Source organism: Fundulus heteroclitus, chromosome 16 (assembly GCF_011125445.2).
Source record: "Fundulus heteroclitus isolate FHET01 chromosome 16, MU-UCD_Fhet_4.1, whole genome shotgun sequence".
Classification (NCBI taxonomy): Eukaryota; Metazoa; Chordata; class Actinopteri; order Cyprinodontiformes; family Fundulidae; genus Fundulus; species Fundulus heteroclitus.
Window position 1 is genome coordinate 16,379,551 of NC_046376.1, and position 18,120 is coordinate 16,397,670.

The 18,120-nt window shown below is 39.9% G+C and overlaps 1 protein-coding gene across 1 annotated transcript in view; it reads right to left on the bottom strand.

Annotated features, from left to right (window-relative positions):
- olfm2a (olfactomedin 2a) overlaps window positions 1-18,120 on the bottom strand; it is a 55,140-nt gene that overhangs the window by 28,627 nt on the left and 8,393 nt on the right. The gene's annotated exons all lie outside the window — the stretch shown is intronic.

Consider the following 18,120-nt stretch of genomic DNA (forward strand, 5'->3'; position numbering starts at 1 on the left):
ATCCCATAAAACTAAAAACGTACATCGTGGGGTTGTTCTGAATGATATATGCACCCTATTCTGAATCAAATTAACTTTTATTTGACAAACAGAAGCCCACATGCCCTCTTTTACGTGCAGTTTTACCAGTGCTTGTGTTTAACTGCATAAGCACAGTTCATGCACATCATAAATCATATTAACTGCATGGTATATGGTAAACGCCACTTCTGGGGCTGCTCCTTAAAGCTCCTTTCTGCTTATTTCAAGAAAGACGTCAGAATTGTTTTGAGGGGGCGTGTCCCCAGATTAAGAAGATAAATGGAAACTATGTCTCAGGTGTCTTCTCGGAGCTTGAGGTCAAACAAAAAAGCTTCATCAGAAATGTTGCCTCTGGCTGTGTCCATTTATGCCCCCTGGGCGTCCACACATAATGATGACAAAATGCTAATTAAGACAAAACGAGCAGGTCAGCTTGTTGTCTTGCTTTCTTTGGGGTCTGCTGACTTATTCACTTTGTCAGTCATGGGTGGGCAAACAGTGCTGTGGGGTGACTGATATGAGTTCCTCTGCGTGCTGAAGGGATCTGAGGAGAGAAAGCTTACTGTGCCCCAAGTGGAAGCTCCAGCTCTCCTCCCAGCTCCCACTGTATGCTGATTTCTATTTTTGCATCAATACTGCCCCCTGGTGGCTACCAACAGAATTGCAAAGAAAAACAGCCCTATTGGAACTGCTGCTGCCTGTTATTGAACAAGCAGTAAACTCTCAAGAGGGATCTGTCAATTTACAAGAATACAAGAAGAATTCAATCTAAAAGTTTCTGGCACAACTTCCCTGACTCTGACGGTGCGTGGGGAGGGTCAAAGATCCGGTGAGGTGAAGACTCCAGCAACGTTTGAAGTAGTGGGAAACAACAGGGCGCGTGGCCCTGATGAAGTCAAAGTTGTTTTCTAGTACTTGAAGCATTGCTGGAGTCTGCACCTCACCTCGCAAGAACACTGCTGGAGAATTTAAAGGTAGACTATTTTGATACTTTTTTAAATTTCTAACAGAGGTTTAATTGAGAACAAAAGAAATACACTGGGCAAATCACAACAGAACATCTTATCACTGCAGGTTCATACCAAATTTCACAAATTCCTTAAGACTTAGTATCATAACTGCAAAACTCCCAGTACCACGAAATATATTTGATCAAATGCAGAAATTATATGTGCGATTGTTTATTTTTTTTGGTCACATTGTAATTTTTCAGCTCATCACAAAAATCTTAATATCATGCAAAGATAAACTGAGAAAATACAAAAATCAGACAAATCATGATTTCAATTATTAAGTGAAAAAAAGCTATCCAAAGCAGCTTGTCAAAATGTAATATTATTCCTTGTTAAATCAGAAATGATGTGTTACTAACCAATTTTTTTTACTGTTGTTTAAACACCAGTAAGACCAAGGAGATGGTGATCGGCTTCAGGAGAAGACCCCCACCTCACTCCCCCGTGAACATCAAGGGACAGGACATAGAAACTGTGGAGAGTTTCAAATACCTGGGTGTTCACGTCAATGATAAACTGGACTGGACTCATAATACTGACACCCTGTACAGGAAGGGCCAGAGCCGCCTCCACCTCCTGAGGTGGCTGAGGTCCTTTGGAGCGCTACCGCAGGTCATTCATCCCTGCTGCCATCAGACTTTACAATGCTGCACTATAACTGCAATAACTTGTGCAATAACTAATGTGCAATTACTATTTAATACCCTGTGCAATAATCCTGTTTAATAAGAGACTTCAGCAACCTCACTGCTGTTCTTTACCTGGTACCACTTTAATGTACAACATCAAATCCATATGTATATAAGTCACCTTAAATGTACAGAAGTCATCTTAAATCTCTGCTTTTTTTTTTTTTCTCTCGACCCACTGTATATATTTGGATGCACTGTATATACCTCATGCACCTTTTTCTCCTTTGGCACCTTCTTTTGATCATTGAGCCGATGTGACACGTGAATTTCTCCACTGTGAGATCAATAAAGTTCATCTTATCTTATCTTATCTTATCTTATCTTATCTTATCTTATCTTATCTTATCTTATCTTATCTTATCTTATCTTATCTTATCTTACTCTTGTATCACTAACCACACCCGTGGCTGGCTACCTTCTGGCCTACAGCATCAAACAATCACTGAGACTGTCTGACAACAAAATGTAGCCAAAGAGATCTCAAAAAGCAGTACATAGTGTACCTATTTGATAAAATTCAACAATAAATATAAAACATGTGCTTGTGCATCCCTTTACATTTGACATAAAACTAACACACTGTTTTTTTTTTTTTAAAAAAAAAGGTCATCATGCTGAATCTCAGACATGGTGGTGGTGTGATGGTCTTGGGATGCATGGCTGCCTCAGAACCTGGACAACAAAATGCAACTGAGGGGACAATTCATTCTGCTACATACCAGATAACGCAGAAGGATAATATTCAACAATCAGTTTGGGGCCGCATGCTCACATGCATTTGGGTCAAGCCAAAGTTTAATGACCAGCAAGTTCAATGGTCCAAAAAAACCAACAAACAAAAGATCGAGGTGATGTGGCATGATGTTAAATGGGCTGTTCATGCTTTAAAAACCTCTGATGTGGGAGAATTATAGCAATTCTGCAAAACATTCCTCTACAGCAACGTAAAAAGACTCAATGTCAGTTGTCACAAACAATGAGAGCCACCAGAAGGGAGTCCCTGTCAACGAGAAACTCCTGAAGACTCGGCTTTTCAGAGAGCATCTCCTACCCTAGCACTTCTCTACCCCTTCTACTGCAATCTCTTTATCTCTTATTTCAGAGCCGGACTAGCGGTCTTCCTTCAAAGTAGCTTATTGTTAGTTTTGATATTAATTGCACTGCTATATCACCATTTGTAAGTTGCCTCTGCAAAATGCATAAACATACATCAACATTAAAATTAAAAACGCCATTGCTGCCGCCGAGGGTCTCAAAAGTCATTTGCAAAATGCATCTTGTATTTAGTCAGGCTATCTTTGTCTACTGTCTTATGTTCATATGTTACAACCGTATGTTACAAGACATCTAACATCAAATACGTTACTGTCCATCGTATGTTAAAATCACTTTACTGTTGTTGCCTATTTTGCACACTCTTCTCTCAGGAATATCTAGGTGCACATTTCTCTAAATGAAGCCTCAAATCACAAAAGCCCCTTATTACCTCATTATGTGTTATCTCTGACTTTTGATCTCTATCGTTTTTTAATCTTTTATGCACGCTATAAAGTGAAAAAATAAATAAAACAACTGTAACCTTTGTTCATTGCCTGTTGTCTGTTTTGTGTACTCTTAGCCAGATTATCCAAAATGAAATGTCACCACGTGTTACCGTGGTGACATTTCATTTTGGATAATCTGAAACAGTTAAGTCCAGGCAAAATAGTAAAAACAGAATAAAATTGTAATTGGAAATATTTTTTATTTCAATATAAATTTAACTCTCTCTCTCTCTCTCTCTCTCTCTCTCTCTCTCTCTCTCTCTCTCTCTCTCTCTCTCTCTCTCTCTCTCTCTCTCTGTGTGTGTGTGTGTGTGTGTGTGTGAAACATCCACATTTTGCCTTTGACTATTTTAGTTTATAGGGCTTGATTTTGAACCTGCTACTATTTTCCTCAACACACCATCTAAAGTGAATATAGTAATTGTGGTTTCATTTCACTGGGTGGCAGCAAAGATTTGAATATGGATGAAAACGTCCTTAAACATTGAATTTGTGTTCAAGTAAACCTGATGGGCTTTGATCAAAACAAAACACAAGGTATGGCACTCGTTATTGACCCATCATCTATAAAAGATACCCTCAACAGTGTCTAAACTTGTGTTTACGGTAATTATTTTTACATCACATGAATATCACGAAGAAATGCTTGATAAACTTAACTAGCACATGCTGTACACTCAAAACTGACTTTTCAGGTTTTCCTGCAATATAATGCTGAAATACAGAAAAAAAAAAACACCTCACTGCATTGACTTTTTCCTCCTTGTCTTGTTTATATAATGAACTCTAATTTTTTTGTAAATCAGACCCAGAACAGATTGATAAATTTAAAATGATATTTTTCATAGTGATCTTTGAGCAGCGTCCTAAAACGGTAATCTATTCTTCATATAAAGCAAATAATTGGGGATATGAATTGGAACTGATTTGTCCTATAAAGTACCTTGAAATGGCATTTGGGAATTAGAGCTGCCTACATAAATGGAACTGAATTAATCATCAATTGTCAACTTTCGCAATTATTCAGTAAAATGTTAGCACTGACATTTTCATAGTTAGTTTGACTAAATTAAATCAGAAAGTACATTTTTCAACCAACAAACTGCCTGCATAAATATATTTAGACTTTAAAACAGACAGAAAAATCATTCTAATGGAAATTTCCAAATATTTTGGGGGAAAAAAAACATCTCAAAAGGGGAAATAAACTCTGCTGTTCATAATAAATATTGTGAACTTTCTCCATTATTTCTTTTTTTCTGTTTTTGTCCTCTGTTGATGGTTACTTTTCCTGTTTTAGAGCTGCTGGACTCTTTAAAATTCCCTTCACAGAGTGCAGGTCAGATGCCATCTCCTCCAGACTGATGGACAAAAGAAAGGATGAGCATAATGACAGCGTGATGAGGACAATCTGTCATAACTCAAGGAATTCAAGGCTGTGCCCATCGACTGACTAATCACTAAATCTGCTGGCAGAACTCACTATCATTAAGTATCAGTCATGGAAGGAGCTAGCCATTTAACCTGAATTCATTTATTACGTTTTGATTGATCTTCCCGGCCGATCCATCCTTCAGAATTTCCACCTAGAAACTGGCCATTTTAATTTTCTCCGCAACACTGCAGTGTCTATATAAGCTGGTCTTTTTCCTTTGTTCTCTTCAAAAAATTTTTCCCCAGCATTTACCTTCTCTTTCTATATCTGTTTTTTCCACCCCACATGGTCCCTGTGGCAATGAGAATGAAAATGTCATCAGCATTTTGCATCCTTTCTATTAACATGTTTAATGACTTTTGCTCATTTACTTTCAAATATAATGTACCTTTGTAGCTGCATGCTTGTAACTGCATTTGCATCACATGACATTACAAACATGTTCATAATTGTATGTAAAGCAGCTGTTTAGTGCGTCAACATTCTACATGCTTTATTGTGCTTCACTATAAACATCTAAAAAATGTCGGAATTGCTCATTGCCTGGGGTAGGCTCTATAAAGGGCATTTTTAATCAGTTTGAATGGTGAAAATGCCCATCTACCACAGATGAAGCAGCATTTGTGCAGACCCGTGGATGGCAGTAGAGCACCGCAGAGCCCTGAGGCCATAGGAACAAGCTCTGGGTGAGAAAACAATACTCGGGAGCAGATAATACCAAGCACTCGTCACATTGTCACTGAGCACAAAGGCACAACCGTCTGCAAATTTAAGGCTAAAATACAAGAGAAAATTACACCTCAGCTAACAAAACAAGTTAGTCTGATGCTGATTTTATTATAAAAGACACAGCACAAGTATAAAGCGAGTAGCGTTTCAGCGCTGAAAGAAGCTCAAGTCCTCTTGTTCTAAGAAGACCGGCTATTTTTCTGAGTCATAATAAATTAATTAGCTGATGGACAAGGAGGCCCACGGCCTTCTAAATGCATCAAGCTCAAAATCATCTTAAACAAAGTGTGACCTCATTTCCATGGCAACTATTTAAATCACATAAATAAACGGCATTCTCAGGTTCAGGTCAGAAGACAATGGTGCTTTCATCATCGAGTGTTGAATCTATTAATGGCTCCTATGGGCCTTAGACTGAGAAAACTCATTTGAGCCTTTATAGTATGTAGCCAGTAAGGCCACAGGAGGGCCATAACGTACAGCCAAATCAATGAATGCATGAACACAGAATGGAGAGCATGTGCTGTAAAATTCAGATTATTCAGTTTTGTGCAGCTACCAAGGATGAATATATGTCTTATAAACCAAGATCACAGTATTTGAAACATGACATTGTGAATGTGGCTTGCAAATGCTAGAATTCCATAAAAGAATCAATTCAATATTAAGAAAGTTTCGGTGATAAAAAAAAAAGTCATGTAAAAAATTGATGTTTACATGCCTATGTACATCAATACTCGGAAAAACATCTCTCTCTCTCTCTCTCTCTCTCTCTCTCTCTCTCTCTCTCTCTCTCTCTCTCTCTCTCTCTCCCTCTCTCTCTCTCTACAGGAGTCTCTAAATGGTGGTTACCACAGTATTGTGTGAGTGACCTGGGTTGGGCTGCGCTATGCATGTCATGGTGCCTTGATCAATATGAAAGAACAGCAAAAAAAAAAAAGGAACTGAAATACTACAGCATGAGCAACAGTGCTTTGCCGTTGGAGCCTTTCACAGGCAAAAATGTGTCCTTCCTGTGAGGAAAGGCTGTAAAGGGATCAATGCTTAATAATGCATTAGTTGTAATGACTATAGCACACATATTGTACTTTTATCAAGTCCATCCTTTGAGGTACTAAGAGTCCATGATGCAGCAGTGATGAACCATTCAACTGCAGATCCAGCACTTTTGTTCTTTTGTGAAACATCCAAATGCTGACTACATCTTTGCACAACGATACATTTCATAAAAATATGCAAAGTTTTCATAGCAATAAATAATGTCCTTCTGTGTGTAAAGATCACTGATGCTTTATAGGTGGAAAAAATAATAGCTTTCCAACAGTCTTATAGTTAAAAAAAAAGAAAAAAAAAAAGAAATGAAACACAGATCACATTAAAGAGGCTCAATTGCAAAAATATTCACATTACTTAAGTTTATTTACCCAACAAAACTGATTGGAAAAGTTAGTTCAGTCCACAGAGTAGCATATGGAGTATAGTCCTCGTAACTTGCATTTAAATTGCATTCATACAAGGATTGATTGCTCTTGATTGCTCCCTTGATTACAATCTCATCAGCTCATGGCAACTTATACAGTATTATTTGCGCTATATTTTGTATTGCAAACTGCACATGTTTATCTCTCAGATTGCTCAACCGAGCAAGGCACCACATCCAGGCTTCAGGCTCGTCAAAGAAAAACTCCGATCAAAGCAATACAAAAGATCTACATGCACCAATCAGCTGCCATGCATTCTGCAGCACAGCGTGGCTTCAAATTCTGCCTCCTTTTCATGCCAGAAGCACCAGCTAAATACAACGCACTGCAGCCCCTCTTGAGGCAAATATGCATGGCTAAATTACCATCACTATGTGAGCTAGAGGCATGCAGAGATGCATTTGGCTTCACACACGTAATTCACACGCACAATTACCATAATCTCTTTCTGACTCCATGATGACCTGAAAAAGTCACTATTTTCTGTACGCAAAAAATAAAACAGGGCCACTTTGCGACCTTTTGTTCCCACCCAGCTAATCAAAAGTTATGAAATAGGGAAAGCTATTTCTGTAAATAAAATATTTACTGTTAAGGAAAAGGTAGGTACATTTCAAAGAAGGATTTCTAATTTCTTTAAAATGCCCTTTACTGAATTTGGGGTGCTGCTCAGTACCATTTAGAGTTTTCTTTCACCCAGATCCAAGCTTGATTATTCACTGTTCTGACAACGTCATTAATATCATAACTGGAGCTTCAATTCCAGACAGAACAGTCAATAAAAACACCTAACTGAGGCAGAAGCTTGCAATTTACAAGGAAGGAAGCTGAGAGCAGTTCAGAAATGACTCTGTGATGTTATTTTAACACCTCACCATAGCTTTCAAACTGTCTTGTTTCAGTAATACCATTCTCCTGTAACAATTGCACACGGACTGTTGTTCTAAGGAGGCCACATACAAAGTTTATTGATACGTAATAAAAGAAAAGTCATGGGGTTGACTGTGATTAGCTGATCACGGTGGCAGGTTACAAGAGAAAAACAAGTAAAAACAAAAAGATAACAGTAGATAGAAGAGTCTGAAAGGAGACTGTGATGTTTATGAGAGGCAGAGAGATAGACAGGGAGGGCATCTAAAAAAAGCACGAACGTTGTATTTGAAACTCCCCGAGGTGATGAGTTTACATCTTGTCTGTTTTCTGCCATGTCTGCAACAGCAAAACTAACAGGAGCGGAGAGGAGTGGTGAGATCCTGCCAATTACAGTCTGCTGCACGAAGGTTTTGCAGCATTATGCTATTTGCTGCAAACGGTCAGGGGAAAACAGTGACAAGAAGCCATCAGCCAGAAGCCGAACATTAGTAATGAGGGGACAGAACCAGCCTGCAGTGTCCAGCCTCGTCGTCGAAGCTCACACTGTAACCTCCATTTGCATCCTCTGTCTCCAGGTCATTAATGCTCAGAGAAGCAGGAACATTTAATTAGGGAGGCATTATTAGTGCAACACAAGCACACTGTGCAGTAGAAAGAAATCCCAAAACAGCCCCTAACTGAATATTATATTTACAGCCAAATGGAGTTTCAGGCAAAATTGTTAACAGAAACTTTTAGATAAACAAATGAGCGTGTCACTGTGTGCTTTTCTTGGGTTTTTGCAACATTTGTGAAAAAGGAAAGGTTATTTGTACAAATAAACAGTTATCCTGTCTTTTTGCACATTTTCTCCCAACAAGCTGCTGATTCTAGCACCGGGCTGTGTCAGAAATGAGGAGCGACTGATTCATTCCCTCATTACGAAAGCAAACAGAGAGAAAAGTGTTAACAAACTGGAGAAAACTGGCATAGAGAGGGGAAAGGAGAGGTCCAATGCGAACGTTGGCTGGTGTGGAGTCAGCCGAGTGTGAGATGAGAAGTGTTCGGAGTGAGAAAGTGGTAGTAGGAGGCAGATAGAGAGGCTGTCATGGTAAAGAGTGGACCTTAGAGTCCTGTTTTACATTAATGGGAGCTGCAATGGATAATGAAAGGGAATTTGTCATGGACGAGTGTAACATTAAGCAGGTGAAAAGTATTAAACTATCAACTGTGAACATACTGTCTTGCATTAATCTTTACTGGGTTCTCCTTCAAAAAATACGAACAGACCGCTCGGTTTATTGCGTTTCAAAACGCAGACTTATTCTATGACAAAAGCTATGACAGCATGCCTGCCCTGCACAATCAATACTGCACCCATCTGCAGAGCTTAATGATGATGTTTGGGACTGCATGGATGTGAGGGCAGACACAATATCAGAAAGGTCATTCCTCATATTAATATTCCATTCAGCAAAGGGAAGGATGAAGAATTTTTTACCTTTCATAGGCACATTTCTTTTGCCAGACACTCATGTTGGGTGCTTAATTTCAGATTTACACACAGTAAATCTGAAATTAAACTGTTCCCCCCCCCCCCCCTCTGGCAACGTACTGTAGGCAATGGCCTTGCCTTTCATAAAATAATTCCACAATCTGAATAAAAAGCATTCAACCTATAAGTAATATTGGAAACAAATACCCTGCAACAATGAGCATTACAACGTTACATTATTCCTGGTACTTTCTAAAACCCAGACATTTTTTACGACACGTGCAAAGGTGCAGTTCACAATAATGGTGTTGATTTAACAAGGGAACACTTTGAATCTTGAAGCGATGATAAATATGTTTCGTCGGTCTTTGTTTGTGAAGAAAATCCCCAGAGAAGGTACATCTACATGCAAATCAGTTTTTGGTTTGGAATGAGCTTTCCCTTTTAATGGTCTTGGTCTGGGCTGTCTGGATAAGGTCAGCACATATTTAGGGATGGCAGCAGATTGATCTATAATGTACCGAGGAGAAAAGTGTGCCTGACAGGTAAGAGGTGCTCTTTTCCAAAGGGTCCCGCAAAAACTCATTGCAAGCTGCTACTCTCATTGAGAAGAGTAGGGCCTGAGAGCAGAGAAGGACAGGGCCAGTAGCCAAAGGCAATAAAGCTTAAAGAGAGAAAGCAATCCTGAATACCTTCTCATCACTTTACCCTTACTGTAGCTGAAAATTGCTGGTGTAATTCTTGGGGGAACAAAAAAGCACTTCATCCCATAAGACAGGTTTTGCATAATAGAAGCAAAGACTTCCACCTGTTCACCTTGTTATGCAACATGGCATGGACATATACATATCCCATTCTTCATCCACAAGCACGCAAAGTCAATAAACAAGTGCAGATTCAAGTCGTCATAGCAGCAGGTTTTTATCAGAGCATGACGTCTTGCTCAGTCACTCCCCCTCCCCCCCCACACACCCCTTCTCCTCTGACAAAGATGCCACTCTAGATCATTCCCCTCTCACGTTGCGTCTGTCAACACTACTCCTGTATTCCTGCTGCTTCCAGTGTCTCCGTCAGCCCAGCGACAGGATGCACATGCCATTGTTTTGTCACGGCCGTATTGATTAAGCAATGTAGAGCTAATTAAAGACAATCTGCAAGGAGTGTCGCTGCCAGTGAGCGGAACAAAATCAGCGACGGAGTGATGGGCCTCTAATTATTATTCCCCTTCTGGTTCGGATAGGGCAGATAATTTCCCTGCAGGCACAGATGTGAGGCCCTTCCTTGGTGTTTCTCCCCTTTTATCCCTTCCTGCAATCTCCAGTTTTCATTTCCACAAACTCTGCGCCACCTCTTCCTTCCTCTGTCTCTCTCCCACGCACTCCCGGATACGCTGTCATCTTCAGCCACTCCAATAACCACTAATTTGAACCCAGTTCATATCCTCTCGCCTTCTGCCGTCGCTGCCCACCTACACTGATCCCCACCGAGGGTTACGTTCGTCGCATCTGTCAGCGCAGTTCCTGACACGTCCTGGAATGTGTTGTTGATGTGTGACTAAATAAGTTTAAATATATACACCATTTATGTCTCCACATCTCATTCAAACTCATTTCATGCTCAAAGCTGCGTTCGGTTCGGAACATGAAGAGCAGAATTAACATTTCCAGCTGTAAAATGATGTAACATTGCACACTTCATTTCATTTTCTTCTTAGTTAATATTGCAAGAAGTGAGCTTCTCCGGCTGCATTTGAACCAAACACCATCACTTCAAGACGTGATGTTCGCTCTAGTCGTACACGTGTGAATGGTAGACATTGAGGAATCCCAACAGGACGGAATCAGGCAAAATAGTGTCATGAAAGCTGGATTTTTTTTTCTCCACTGGAACGTCTTGTTATCCCCGTGTCCTACATGTAGTGTCTCTATCAAAGGACCTCTCTACCTTGCTCACCGTGGTGCTGACGAGAGCTGCTCTGCCAGCCTGCTTGATATGCAGCAGTGTCTGATGGCTGCTGGGCTCCCACGCCTCCCTGACTGGAGCCTTTAAGCCTTGGCGGAGTCAGTGAGAGCCTGCCTCATCAATGGGCCTATTGAGTGGCTATGACAGCGCCACGCGGAAAACACCATTGATTAAATGGCTCTTCTTGCCTTCTGCATCCGTTTCTACTGTGCCGCTTTGTTCTCTTTCTTTATTACCCCCCCCAAAAACAAAGCCAGGCTATTGGGTTTGATTTCAGCACAGGAGGCAACGGGAGGATCATTCTGTGAAACAAAAGATCTGCCAATGATCTTCTCTTTTATTTTTAATACATCAGTTGCTGTGGGAGGGCTGGCCATAAGTGTATGTACACTTAGCCATTGGCAGGAATTAAACAATACTTTGGGGCTTTTAATCATGCATTTAAACCGTTCTTTTCTAGGTTGAAATGATGATACTCACACACAACCTCCATATTTTCATACACAAACATTGTATTCGGAAGTTTTAATTTCTTGTGGCTTTTCTCTAAAAATGTTGGTTAAAACAGTACCTACATGCTTAACTATGAACATACATCTCCACTAATAATTGATTATGTTTCAACAAGCCATTTGTAGAGGCACCACAAAGTTTTGTAAGCCATCAACGAGGTCCTGGTATAAGTCTGGCTGGATATTGGCCTATTCTGCCTATCAGTAATACTAGAACCCTTTTAATTTAATTGGTTTCCTATCAAACAGTGACTTTTAAGTACAGTTTGTCCATTTTTACCAAAGTTGAGGCTGTGGCCATTCTGGAAGTTGGGCATTAGTCTGTTTTATTCATTGCAACCAGATTTTAGGTTGTTTTGGGAATCATTGTCCTGAAGATCAAAATGTGTCATAATATTTGAGACAAACTCAGAAAATGTTTAAGATGCCCAAGAAAACCCTATGTAACAAAACCTCTGATCTGATATCATCTGGCTGTCAGGTTAGCTTGAAGGAGGATTCAAATACAGAGCGTTATCTTTTAATAAAGAAGTAAAAAGCTTACAAAATGGAGCACAAAATTGATTGATTGACAAGCAGGGAAACAAACAGGAGGTAGCATAACGGAGAAACCAGCGACTAGGATATGAATATAGGCAGCTTCTATACAGGGGAGAAGAGGGAGAGAATGCATGCAGCACAGGTGGAAATAACCATATAATTATGGAAGACAGCTGAGAAAAATGAAGGCGCGAGCTGAGTGAGAGGGAGAATAAGAGATAGGGCAGACAGGGAGGAAACACAAACATCTAAGTGAACATGATACAAGTAATATATAGAATGAACTAAGAGCAGACTAATCAACAAGAGTAAAAATTACACTTAAAGATAAACTAAAGGAAGTATATTTCAGGAAACTAAAGGGGAATCCCTTGGGATTGTGATACTGGTAACTGTTAGAACACCAGTATCACTGCCCACAGCATAGCTCATTTCACCTCAAAATGGAACAGATAGCTTTCGGACCTAAAAATAAGTCCCTGGTCCTAAAGCAACAATTTCAACAACGAGTGAAATTTGCATCTTTTGACATGGATAAGCCGAAAGTCTCCTGGAGAAAAGATCTATGCTCAGAGGAGACAATGATTGAGGGATATGCTCACATGACAAGTATGACTGTCAGCCATGGTGTTGGTAGCGTCATGCTGTGTGTTTTTTTTTTTTTCACTGCCAGCAGTTATGGTGTTTAATAAAATGTGAATGGAATAATGTAGAGCTACATAGATGGCTAAAAATTAGATGTTCCAATTCAATTCAATTCAATTTATAAAGTGGCAATTCATGAAACATGTTATCTCAAGGCACTTTTCAAAGTCAAATTCAATCAGATTATACAGATTGGGTCAGATTATACAGACTGGTCAAAAAATGTCCCATTAAATGAAACCCAGTTGATTGCATCAAAGTCTTGACACCAGCATTCACTCATCATGAAAAAGCGTACAGCTACAGGGACAGTCGTCTGCATTGTCCATGACTTTACAGCAATCACTCATACCAAACAAGCATGAAGTGACAGTGGAAAGAAAAACTCCCCTTTAACGGGAAGGAAAACCTCCAGCAGAACCAGGCTCAGTATGAACGGTCATCTGCCTTGACCGACTGGGGGTTAGAGAAGAAACAAAAGAAACACTAACACAATTCAGCCAGAATTATATCAGAATCTCTTTTTTGGGAAGGTTGGAGCTGGTCTGGAGTGCAGACGGGAACTCAGGGGCCACGTAGTTTATAAATTAAATAATGATATTTAATGTAAGTAAAACAAATTAACTTACAAGGGGTAAACCAGGAAGGAAGGGCATAAAACAAAAATGTAGCGCTGGGAACTTTTACTGGGAGAGAAACCGGGGCGGTTTAACTAGCGAAATGAGGAGAGAAAGGCATAGAGAACAGGTGACAGCAATCGGGTAATTATGGATGACAGGTGAGCACAATGAAGGCAGGGATCTGAGGGAGAGGGTGAACAATGACTGAGCAGAAATCAAGGAAATCTAACATAGAGTAATACCAAAAAGAACTAAAAGAAACCACTAACTAAACCCACAAGGCAAAAAATAAACAAAGGCTAAAGGGTAAATAACTAGGATCATGACACAGAAGCTTGTTTCTGGCTACAAAAAGTAACTTGGTAATGGCTGTTAGTGTGGGTGGACCTATTTGAGTCCATACACATACTTTTAAATCTGTTTGGATTAAACAGAACACACATTAAATTCAAACTTGTTCACCCAATTATTGTTTGAAGAATTCTTTGAAGTTGAAAAATCATCCCATCCCAAAAGATTTAAGTCAAATGCATCAATAAACCCCCAAATTAATGACGTAGTCATGCTTATGATGTGAGAGTATGTAAACATCTGGCCCCTATTGTTCATCATTTAAGTCGCTGTTAACTATGGTGTGTACAGCCTCTCGCTGAGCCTTTGGTTAAAAAAAAATCCAATCAGATTTATGGAAACATTTTGGAACCTTTAAGAAGTTTGTGTTTGGTAAGGCGACAGAGACAGAGGAAGTGTTGTCTATATGTGGTGTTAGCAAAAACCATATCGCACCTTAACGTGTTTCATCTGATAAAGGTGGAGAGAAGTGAAGAGCGTCGTTCGTGTAGCAGCTTGCCCAATGTGCTCAGTATCATGAAAGCTTTTGTATCAGAGCAGGAAGAGGAGCTCTAGGCGTAACAGGCATATTTATATTCCAATCTTCTACACAGAAACCCACATTGCCAGACTCATAAAAGATTCATCAAGCAGGGGGAAAGCAAGGTCGTACAGAAAACTGGTCCGGAGGTGCCTACCGCAATGCAAAAAAACGATCTCACACACACATAAACCCTATACCAGGTTCGTCTAATGGTTGTAGCAAAGAAGGCAGCAAGGGTTGTTGACATCATGACTGGTCACACTCTGGTCAGCAGAAGATCAAGCATGTCTGTGCACTAATTTCCCTCTGTCAGTCCCACCATATCTGTAATGGGCTCTGCTATGCTTGTTAGGATCGATTCCATACATTGTTTGCCTCTTTGTGGGCAGCGGTTCCAAATGCTGACATGTTTGCGAACTACGGAGTACAGGAGACAAAAACAATGCCTGTGTAAGAGGATGCGCGTGTGTGTTTCTCTCTCTCTCTATCTGTTTGTGTGTGTTTGCATGTTCTGGGTGTTGTCAGAGAAATGTCACTCTTGCTTAGAGTCACAGACATAAACCTCTGGGAGTCCTGTACCCTGCAGCACACGCTCACAGAAGGAGAATGAGAAAGTCAGGGAGGCAATGCGATGTATAGATGATATTCATTCCACCAGTCAAGCTGATTGCGCTCTACAGTCTTGCCAACAAGCATACAAACAATGCGCTGAAATTTAAAGAAAAAAATATTAAAAATGGCGTATTTGTCAACTTGTAAAACTTAGTAGATACGTATTAATGATCAACATATATTTCCCTCTGCATGCGAAAGAAATGATCATCAGTCCCAAAGTGGACAGCTGGCTTCTGCTTAGCTGCCATGTTAACAGTGCTTGTACAAATGAGAAATCTCTAACAATCATGTTTTGTACTCGGTCCCAAAGGACCTCAAAGACCTTTCTAATGGCGATTACCAGCTGTCCTGGAGTCAGTGAGCTCGCTTCATGGGAACGCCAACAGTCATTTTAGGACAGTAGGCTGCTGGCTTTTCATCAAGACAGAAAACAGCAACAGAGGTCATTTGGAGCCCACACAGGCCTGCAGCATGAATTTTGGCCAGTGTCTGGCTTACAATGAGTAAGTGGCCTTTTAAAGGGTGAGCTAAATAACACAAGTACCAGATTCAGGGTGATTCTGAAAGTTAGGGTTCAAAATTAAACGAAAAGCATGCACTGCTCATAACAAAATCCATCCATCCATCCATCCATCCATCCATCCATCCATCCATCCATCCATCCATCCATCCATCCATCCATCCATCCATCCATCCATCCATCCATCCATCCATCCATCCATCCATCCATCCATCCATCCATCCATCCATCCATCCATCCATAAGGGCAGCTTTGATATGTCATCATTATCATTGACTATAAGAAATTGTCAAACTTGGCGATTTGTTTTATGCTTTGCTTGTTTGTGTGGAGAGTCACCTGGTTGCTGTCTGCAGCACAACATTTGTGTCTGAGTTTATTTGTCTTTAAGTCAGCTGAGTCTCTAAACAGTCAATGGCTGACGCTGTCTATGCTGCTATTTCAAACAACACACATGCTGGACAAAGTGTCTAATTACTTCCAAACGACTAAAAGAGGAGATTATTGCACCTCTGTCCATTTCAGAAATTCGGTCTCAGAATTAGAGGAGCTGGCTCGTATAAAAGATGGATGTAACAAATGTTTTACTGCTTTAGACTGCCATTTGGCTCACTGTCTTTAATTTCTTTAGACCGATAAAACGGGAAAGGGCGGATCTGACACAAAAACTGGAGAAAATGATGCTTGTCCACTGCACTCACTTGTTCCTTGAGAAATGTTGAGAGCATGTGATATAAATCTGTCAAGAAAAATTATCATACTGTACATTTTCACTGTATTTGTGTGTTATCCTCCCATGCAGAAATGTAAGAGGTACAATGCTGAAGCATGAATCTTCATATCCATTATAGGACACCTAGCCACAACATTTTTAATATGTCCCAATAGCCCTGAGTTAATCTGTGTTGTATTGGATTAGGCAGACATGGCTCTGTGACAATTAATCCAATTTTCAATTTGTAACGCCATTTTCTACCCATGCACTGCCATTTTGTTCCCACAATCAAACCATTCATTAACCAATTGCATAGCATTTTTTGGAAGTTAAGCATTTTGATGATTTATTAAGACAAATACAATGTAATTGCTTAAATCTCTCTCATATTTTAATAGAATTGTTCATTCTCATACTATTATTTGCATTATTAATTTGTTTGTTTTCACTTTGTGTGGTTTTGACTCTATTTGGGCCAGATGACTCTTTTGAAAAATAATAGATCACGACATCAGATCAATAGATACATAGTATGTACCACATTTCCATACAGAATATGAATAAATTCTACAAAATGTCCCCAAAAGAAAACAGTTAATTCTGGTCGGAATGAAAGGTCCTATGGCTGACAGCTTTATTTCATAACCTGGAAATCAGGTTTCAAGCTACTAAAACTGAAAAAGGGAGAAATCGCAAAATAGGGATACATTGTCAACTCCTAAAAGCTCAAAAAAAGGTAAAAAAAACCCAAAAAAACAAAATACATTTCAAGGAGTTTTAGAGGACATCACATTTGATCAATCAGACATACCTCACCTCAGTAGCAATGTTCATTCTAAGATGGATGTGCTCCGAAACCATTCAAATGGAGCTCTTCAGTATACGCACTAATCAGAAGAGTGTCTCTACACCGAGCCAAAAAAGCCACCTCTATGTTAATCTCCTGCAAGAAGAATTTGGTAAGTACTCCGAATCACCGAATTCAGACATTCTAGCCACTTCCCTTACGGCAGGGGCATGAAAAACAGCATTGCGCATCTATAGCCCAGTTGAAGTGTTTGGGAACAAAAGCAACTCATTCGCAAACTGGTTGGCTAACAATCACAGAGTAGGTTCAGCGGATACAGATGCGCATTGTTTTGCAGTATCAACGTCTGTAGACCACCAACGTTTGTTTGACCTTCAGATCAGCTGAAGAAAAGTGAACAGTACGAAAGATCAACAAACATAGGAAGGAAAATGACAAAAGTGTTCCTGCATTTTGATTTCCGTCAAAATACGAACAGCTTGAAAGGATACGTCGCCAGTGTATGCTCATACACGTCACCCTCTTGCTTTGCAATTACTGCAGCCTTTACCTTAAAGTAAATTAAATAAAACAGTGTTCTCTTTTTTTTTTCCTTCAAGTTTTCAGATCACAGCTACGCCCCATTATGTGAGTCTGTTGCATGTTTAAAGGGTTATTTGTTCCTAAAACACACACACAAACATAAGCACCTCTCAAGATCCAGCGGCGGACAGCATGAAAGCACATCAAACATTAAAGAGGAGGGAGTGAACAGTGAGCAGCACAAAGGCTCAGTAGCTCTCTGTGCTGCAGCCTCTTTCTTAAGCAGCTACTCTTTTATAAAACAAATCTTCACTACAGTGGCTCACTCTCACAACGGGGTGTCATTATCGTGCATTTGTACAAGCTCTCCCCTAATCTGCCATGACACTAGCACATACTATTCAATCTCTCCAAGCAGCAGAGAATCAAACATAATGCAACCTCATTATCTGTGGCTGATTGTGAAGCGGCACCTTTGTATATTGATGGGGATTGCATGAAGGTGGATGGAGGCATTGTGTCTCA